Raw genomic sequence first — 9,642 nt, 5'->3', positions numbered from 1 at the left:
GGTCTGTGTGTTGGATTGCTTAAATGGCGTAAAATGGTGATTATTAACTGAGCAGCTATTCAACAAATTTATTTAAATCAATAGTCAATCTAATACTTTCCATCTCCTTCTTAACACCAACATGTAATTCTCAAATGTTTAACACGTTAGTTTAAAGTCACAATTTTAAAATAAAAACAGCTAGTTCCCCTGTTGTTACTTTGGTTATTTCCTCCTCCCAGAACAGCCAGGACCAAGGAGAGTTTTGCAGTACCTGCATGGCCAAATTAATCCGAACACACAAGTTAGTGTATGACCTGTTACTGCCGAGCAAAAGGCTATTTTTTAACACTCGTGTTGTCGACCATGAACTCGTTGTCCATCCAGCTCAAAAGTGAATTTGAATTTTTAGTGCTTTTTCCAGCATTTTTGGCCCTTTTTATGCTTTTGACACTTTTTAAAACGTTTTTGGCTCCTTTTTCAACATTGTATTTTTAAATTCATGGTAAATAAACCTAATTTATATGACAACATATCTAATTTTTGAGTTGAAAAAACAGAAATTATGAATTATTTTGACTAATAGGTTAATCACAGACTGGTTTATGTCAAAGTTTAGTCAGGATACTGGTTTAAAACCTATTAACATGTTCATAAAATTGAGTAAAACACCCAAAATTCAATAAAAGTAATTGCAAGTGCAAAGATCGTATATCCATGCATCCATGTTATTTTGGGAAAAGTGGAGTGCGGCACGACCAGAATGTCGCACGGCGAGGTGGATCTGCACGGTGAGAGATGCATAAACACGGTGATGCGCTCCAGATCGTATTGCAATGATTTATTCCTCCAAACGTAAAATACAACTAGTACTGCAGTTACCAAATGTAAAGTTACTTTATGAGTCGAAGTAAGTGTGTTAGTGGCGGTCAACAGAAAGGGTTTTCTCCCAGCCCCCCCCCCCCCTCTGTCAAAGCCCAAAAAACCCAACAGGTGAACAGGTGAAGTAAAAAAATGTGTTATCACTTCCGCTCAAACCGCAATGAAAACGCCCCACTACCTACAATACAATAATCAATAAATAATATAAATGAGACCATAAACAACATACAGTATGTGGCTCCTACAGGCAGCTACAGACAACGAGATCTTCACCTGTTCAACTATAACTTTAACACATAGTAGGCAAATGTCCTGCTGTTTTTACAGACAAGTGAACTCACCACAGACAGACAGGGAAACACTGGAGCAGTCAGTCTCTAAACGGTGTAACCGTGTTGCTATGGTTTACACACACACACACACACACACACACACACACACACACACACACACACAAAGGTTGAAGGACATGTTTCCTCTGAACGGTGTGAAACAGCTTTGAGTTATGCTTTCTCTCATTTTATTGGCTGTGTCCTATGGAGGAAATATTTATTCATAATTCAAATTGAAAGTCCAAAGAGAAAACAAAGCAAGATCAAATTAAAAATATTACAATTTTTTTTTTAATTTTCCATTTGGCTTTGGCTTTTTAATTTAATATTTGGCTTTTGAATTTCAATTTAACATTGGCTTTTAATTTTCATTTAATATTTGGCTTTTGAATTTCAATTTAACATTGCCTTTTTAATGGAAATTATAAAAAAGCTAAAGTTTGCCGTAGTAGCAGCAGCAAACAACTGGAAACTTTATACAATTTTCACCTGCTTTTTCACCACTAAATTCACTTCTGAGACTTTTTTTTATGCGATAAATAAATTGTGTAGAGTTTGAATATGGGCAGTTTTACAAACGTTGATGGCCAACCAGAGGCGCGGGAAGTCATTTCCAGCAGGGGGTGCTGGCGGGGCTGCGAACAACTCTACCTCTGCCTCCCCTCCATGAAGTAGGCCAAATACTGCTATGTACTGCACAGCGAACTATATAGGCACTAAAGCTGAGCGCAGGTTGTTAAATAACAGTCACTTAGTCAGCTGGCAACTTCACAAACTGCAAAAGCCAACATATAGGCTACTGCACTTGACAACTAAGTCTCACACAGGCCTATAGCAGCATCACAAAATTATGATGCAATACGTCTGATATGCATGGCATTTCAATAAACTAAACTAAATATGTACATTATCTGGTCACACGGTCACAACAGATTATATTAACCTACTCAATTTACAGATAGCATAATAGCTCTTACCTTCAGAAGTTCTAATTTCTTGTCTTTTTCTTTGCAAAGTCGCAGATCAAATCCTCAAAGTCCAGCTCTAGCAGCTCGCTAAACCCTACTACAGATGGGCTGCTGTGTGTTGGTAGAACTTTACAGGCAACGCAACAAATGTCTCCGGTGGACAGTGAATATAGAATCCACTCCCGTGGTAAACTCGTTTCAACCGTGGTGAAGGTGTTCGGGTCAGTGCCTCTTAGTGAGAGAGCGGGTCTTTCTGCCGCCAGATCGTCCCCCCTCCGAGATGCTGGACATTTAGCCCGATTCTGAAAGGCTGATATCCCTCTGGGTATAACTTCCTCCCGGACGGTCTCTGTAATCGGTCCCCGTAGTGCAGGGTCTTCAGAGATGATGGTACCTGAGGTGCCATTACCTTGTTCTGTAATGCTGATGACCGGCCTCATCTCTGTCTTTTTCCACAACAACTTCGCTAAAGTTAACGTTATCCACCGTTAGCTATGGCTGAGTGTAGCTGGTAGAAGGCAGCGATTCTTCCAAGCTAACATTAGCTAGCTCCTCGACATCCTCCTCTTCGTCATTCCCAGCTCTTTATTCGCGGGACATTTTTTATAGCAGCCGCTTTCTCTCCCTTTTCCACACTTTCACTCGCTGATACAACCCAATCTGACCGGGGATCAGTTACTAATTAATTCCACTCTTTCAATCTCAACTCGTTCTTAGAAAACTGATCTTGATTCAGTGCGATGTAAACAACCTGCTCTATGCCCACCCACCTTTATCTTTAGCCAATCTACACAGTGCATGCGGCCTTCTCCCAATCATTACATTAAACAACTTTTACTTTATTCTGATTGGATAATTATCACCATAATGATTAATGCCCATTGGGTAATACGGGCTTGATCGCAGTTTTGCCAACAAGGGGTGCTGCCGCCAACAAGGGGTGCTGCCGCACCCCCAGCACCCCTACTTCCCGCGCCTATGTGGCCAACTGCACTGGAAGTCTGAAAAAGTAGCCTACACGGGCTGTACAAAAGGCCGTCAATCAGGAGTGATTGTTGTGAGTACATGTTGGAGAATAGCGCGGACACGCACCTCACACCGCGCGCACCACCCGAGAGAAAGAAAAAGGAGAGGTCGCAGTTCGGACGATGACTATCCAGTTGAGAATGTGTGTGTGTGTGTGTGTGTGTGTGTGTGTGTGTGTGTGTGTGTGTGTGTGTGTGTGTGTGTGTGTGTGCGTCCTCGAAATCTGACCACACACAAACACATGTCGCAGAGCTACCCAGACCCATGTTTCTACTGTTGCTTAATTAAATAAAACATCAAAAGAGAAAAGTTGTCTGAGTCGTGTTTTAAACAGACACACCTGGGTCTAAGTTGGGAACCAGAATCAGCTTTAAATACAGTCCTAATCTAGTCCTCACTAACACGGGCCCAATTATAGTAACTACATGAAAACTTCACTGTTGTTGCATGAAATGTCGTTTGTGTAAGGCCATCAAGCCTGAAGCTGCAGACAGATGCTCCTCAGCAGTAAGCTCCCCCTGCTGTTCATAAGGTGCCTCTGCACCCCTTTCGTTTCAGACCCTCCCACCAGCCTTTGGGCCACGCTTCCTCATTTACATTGACATGTGTCAAGTCCAAACGAAAGGGCAATGTTAAATGAAAATTGAAATGCCAAATATTAAATGAAAATTAAAAGCCAATGTTAAATTGAAATTCAAAAGCCAAATATTAAATGAAAATTAAAAGCAAATGTTAAATTGAAAATCAAAAGCCAAATATTAAATGAAAATTAAAAGCCAATGTTAAATTGAAATTCAAAAGCCAAATTTTAAATTCAAAAGCCAAAGCCAAATGGAAAATTAAAAAAATAATAATATTTTTAATTTGATCTTGCTTTGTTTTCTCTTTGGACTTTCAATTTGAATTATGAATAAATATTTCCTCCATAGTGTCCCAGGTGATAGCCAATCAGCAGAGACGTGTCTGTAAACTTATGGTAATAAAAAGGCGGGGGCTGACTGCGACCCAGGCGTAAGAGACTGCCAATTAGATTAATATTCTTATTAATTGGAAGTGCCATAACACATAGGTGTAATTTACGATCGGGCTATAATAAGACCACGTCGGTTATGTAATCGCTGACAACCGGAACAATTTCAAAGTGGTTGGTGTAAACCGGGATATTTTAGCATCCCGACACAGCTTTTGTCGGTCAAACCGGGACATCTGGTCACCTTACATGATACATAGCCTAGTGTTGGCAGAAGATTTAAAAAAACTATTTATCAAGCTGTCATTCGCCGGCAGGCAGGGTGTACGACTTCATCACACGATGGAACAGATTAGCAAACGTTAGCGGGTAGCTAGCTAACTAGTAACACTCACCTTTGCATTGATTATGAAGATATTCCTGTTTTTCACCTCCCATACGACAGCGTTGTTAACCCATCCACTCTTGAAAGAAAAGATAGCTATCTGTATTTTTGTGCGGTGTAAAGTGACGGATTCTCTATAAGATAGATGTAAATATCTCCAAACTCAAAGGCTGGGAGAGACTTTACAAGCTTCAAAGCAATGAAAACATCAGCGGGTGCTGTGTATGGATCGCAAGTTCCGAGTGACATATGGTCTAAATAGTTGATTGATTGTAGTATTGGAAATCTGCAAGGCTGCAATTCCCGTGGCTGGCCACTGTTCCGCTGTATATGTATTGATTGTTCATCGCCATTCTATCGGGGTTTCTTGCCCGCCAGGTATCCATGGTAATGACGTCATATATATATAGAGTGTGGTCGAGACCAGGGGTCACCAACCTTTTCTAAACTGAGAGCTACTTCATGGGTATTGAGTCATACGAAGGGCTACGAGTTTGATACACTCTTCTGAAATAACAACTGTGCTCAGTTTGCCTTTAGTTATATATGATTATTAATGATTAATGATAGTTATATATGATTATTAATGATTAATGATACTCATCTATGTGAAGACACTGATCATGTTAATGATTTCTCACAATAATTATCAACAATGACTTAACAAGGTGGGAAACAGATAATATCAATATTCAATTTTAATTTTTAGAACAGGCCTGAGGGCTACTCATGTGGTCCTTGGGGGCTACCTGGTGCCCGCGTGAAACGTTCGTCCAATCAGCATTCATCTTTTGGGCAACAATACAGATTAGCGCCGCCTGCTGTAGGAGACGTATTACGTCTCGTCTCTTCGGTGTGTTCTGAGGAGCTTTTTTGACCAACTCGGGGAGACTGATCAGTCCGACTGGCTTTTCTGCTGCTGGTTGGCCATCTGGTTGGTGTGTAACCGGCTTTATGTGAAACTCAGTAGACCGCAAACTCCAAGATGACCTCTAAAATGTCAGGAAATTCCATATTTTAAAACTTTACATCATGCACGACATCAATTAACGAGTATAGAAAGTTTATATAGGTGGGAATTAAGATACTTGTATGCGACAAATAAAATTGCATTATTTCTCATTTTATTCATGAAAATATCTGTTTTTATCCTTATATTTCAAATGGACAAACAGAATATCTAAAATGCAAGAGTCAAATGCATACTATTGTCTTTGGATCAAAGTGTGTGAATTGAGTTCGGAGTTATCCAAGAGGTGTTTTATTCTACTTTCTATTTCTATTACCTTCTGCAGTTATTTCCACGCATCATATTTTTCATCAGAATTCATTTCTATATCCAAAGAGCGACATGATTCAACACAAAATATATCCAGTTGTACAGTATTGGGGGACCACTAAGGCCTATATAAAAGAGACTTCAGATACAGTATTAAGGGACTACTAAGGTCTATATAAAAGAGACTTCAGATACAGTATTAGGGGACCACTAAGGTCTATATAAAAAAGACTTCAGATACAGTATTAGGGGACCACTAAGGTCTATATAAAAGAGACTTCAGATACAGTATTAGGGGACCACTAAGGTATAAAAGAGACTTCAGATACGGTATTAGGGGACCACTAAGCTCTATATAAAAGAGACTTCAGATACAGTATTAGGGGACCACTAAGGTCTATATAAAAGAGACTTCAAATACAGTATTAGGGGACCACTAAGGCCTATATAAAAGAGACTTCAGATACAGTATTAGGGGACCACTAAGGCCTATATAAAAGAGACTTCAGATACAGTATTAGGGGACCACTAAGGTCTATATAAAAGAGACTTCAGATACAGTATTAGGGGACCACTAAGCTCTATATAAAAGAGACTTCAGATACAGTATTAGGGGACCACTAAGGTCTATATAAAAGAGACTTCAGATACAGTATTAGGGGACCACTAAGGCCTATATAAAAGAGACTTTAGATACAGTATTAGGGGACCACTAAGGTCTATATAAAAGAGACTTCAGATACAGTATTAGGGGACCACTAAGCTGTATACAAAAGAGAATTCAGATACAGTATTAGGGGACCACTAAGGTCTACAGTACAGGCCAAAAGTTTGGACACACCTTCTCATTCAAATGTGTTTCCTTTTATTTTCATGACTATTTACTTTGTAGATTCTCACTGAAGGCATCAAAACTATGAATGAACACATATGGAATTATGTACTTAACAAAAAAGTGTGAAATAACTGAAAACATGTCTTATATTTTAGATTCCTCAAAGTAGCCACCCTTTGCTTTTTTATTAATAAGGGGAAAAAATTCCACTAATTAACCCTGAAAAAGCACACCTGTGAAGTGAAAACCATTTCAGGTGACTACCTCATTAAGCTCATTGAGAGAACACCAAGGGTTTGCAGAGGTACAAAAAAAAAAGGGTGGCTACTTTGAGGAATCTAAAATATAAGACATGTTTTCAGTTATTTCACACTTTTTTGTTAAGTACATAATTCCATATGTGTTCATTCATAGTTTTGATGCCTTCAGTGAGAATCTACAATGTAAATGGTCATGAAAATAAAGAAACACATTGAATGAGAAGGTGTGTCCAAACTTTTGGCCTGTACTGTATGTAAAAGCATCCAAAGAGCACCATATCATGGGACCTTGAGACATTTTAACAAATCATTAATTTGTTAATTTGTCTCAATTGTTAATATTTACAACCAATCTTTCTGGGAATATATAAATAAATATAACCCTGCTGCTTATGTAACATGTGTGTGTGTACAATTGTATTTGCATGAAGGAAGAGGCTCGATATATAAATCCAGACGTGTTTAACATAGTTGCATTCAACAAAAATCATTCAACAAGTGTATTTTGTCAGGTAATTATGACATTTAACCAATATTTGAGATGTGTCAAACACTATTTGACTGAAATGGTTATCAGAAATAATCTCAGACTAAAATGTTTTGACTAAAACTAGACTAAAATAACGAGACTTTAAGTCGACTAAAACTTGACTAACAAAAAAAGATATGTGAATAACTAAATTTGACTAAAACTAACAAGGACAGTTGGCACCAGACAAATACTAAGATTACAACTAAAAATATGTGACAAAATTAACAGTACTCACCACTGAGTCTCACTTCATGTCCCGCCCCCAACACTTTTTGGTTGGCTAGATGTTAGACGAGTATCAGCCAATCAACAATCACCATGACATGCAGCAGCCTCAAGCAGAAGTGTCTCCAGCTCCAGTGGAGTTGGTCTTGCTCAGGGCGAGTCCCCCTAAATCTAGAGCGCTCCTTTAATGAGTCATTTAGGAAACTCTAAAGCAATTATTCCTAACCTACACAGGCAGAAACAGACCATAATAAGCTCAAGTTCAAGTGTATTGTCATGTGCATTTAAAAGTACAAAGAACAGAGAGAATGCAATGAAATGTGCATTGCCCTGGCCCTCTCTTCTCATAAAAACTATCAATATAATTTGAATAAAATGTAATAAAATGACCTGAATACATAGTACAATCTAATATGTGTAGCAATATACACACACACACACATAGACAGACACAAACAACCACCCCCTCCCCTTTCCTCTGTGATTAATGTGTGTATGAAGACCTGTCAGCCTCTGTGGTTTTAGACTTGTGTAAAGTTTGATTACTGGATAGAGAGCTGATGTTGCAACATTTCCTCTGATGATGACATAAAGAAGTTATGTTTGTAATAAAATGACCTTTATACGTATAATCTAATATGTGTAGCATAGGTGGCAGTAGATCAGTCCGTAGGGACTTGGGTTGGGAAACGGAGGGTTGCCGGTTCAAGTCCCAGTGAGGACCAAAGTACAGAGTGTGGATTGGTAGCTGGAGAGAAAGAGAGAAGAATACTAATACACTGTCGGACCGGGGGCCTGTTTCACAAAACCAAGATAAGGGATTAAGCCGGGATTTCCCAGTTATCCTATAGCCTTGATTCGGTTTCACGAAAGCGGAGGCACATAAATCACCATGGAGATTTATTCTGTGCAGCTAGCCTGCTCCTGACCAGGCTAACAGTCAGGATTTATTTAATCCTGGAGCCTTTTCTGATCACCCAGCAGTGGTTTTACCCTATTGTTATTATCAGCCTGGATTAAAATACAACAGGTGCATATTGCTGTTTATTTAAAGTTGTGACCATTATTTTTTTTATTTATAATTATTCATGTGACAGTCATTGTTACTGTTATATTGCTGTATGAAGACTGCTGTTAATATTGTTGTTAGAAGTTTGATGAATATATTATGGCAGTTATTGAGATAATTAGATAAGGCTGATAAAATTTCAAATGTGTTTTAAATGAAGTCTGTTACTAAGGGCAATACATACAATGCTGTACATTTCTATATATAACAACAGGGAGAGGACACCTCAATGGTTTTTGACCTCATATTTGGGGGGAAATAACTCTGTTCCATTCATGTTTACAGTGTGCATGGAATTTATCACTTAATTATCTTCATAGTTTCTAGATTTTAGAGTCCAATTTCTTCAGTGTCTTTATTTTCTATGTCTATATACGAGGGAGCAAGGCATATAATATGTAGAGAAGGAAACTCGGCCTCTATAAAAAATAAAAAAATGAAATGCGAGAAAAAGCGTGGCAGATATCGGACCGACTGAATGATAGTCTAAAAATATACATTTATGAACTACTGCTCTTAACTGAAACGATTCAATGAGTCACTGTCTTTTGCAAAAACGAGCAGTTGTACACTTTGCATTAAAAGCGAGCAGTGGAAGTTAATATGACTTAGGAAACTTATATTTTAGCCCATGAGAGAGAGGGAGGAACAGAGTGAAAGAGATATTTACGCATCATATTCTGTCGTTGTAGAAAATTGATCTTCATTGTAAATTTCCTGAGTAACATTATCTTCTGCTCACTTTTAAGGCAAAGAGTACAACTGTTAATGTGTGCAAATGATTAGTAGCCTAATCCTTGAATGGAATGATTATGATGGTTTCAGTTCAGAGCCGTGGTCAGTTAATATATTTAGGGTACAATTACACATTCAGTCGGTCCGTGATCGTCTGCTATGCTT

General features: G+C 38.5%; 1 protein-coding gene across 1 annotated transcript in view; it reads right to left on the bottom strand.

The window, feature by feature from the left end:
- The window catches only part of LOC120565597 (zinc transporter 2-like), a gene marked incomplete in the record, with an annotated part of 356,424 nt that overhangs the window by 178,342 nt on the left and 168,440 nt on the right, over positions 1-9,642 (bottom strand).

Source organism: Perca fluviatilis, chromosome 9, assembly GCF_010015445.1.
Source record: "Perca fluviatilis chromosome 9, GENO_Pfluv_1.0, whole genome shotgun sequence".
NCBI classification, from domain to species: domain Eukaryota; kingdom Metazoa; phylum Chordata; class Actinopteri; order Perciformes; family Percidae; genus Perca; species Perca fluviatilis.
Note: the sequence above shows the minus strand (reverse complement) of the source record. Positions and strands in the feature narration are given on the sequence as shown.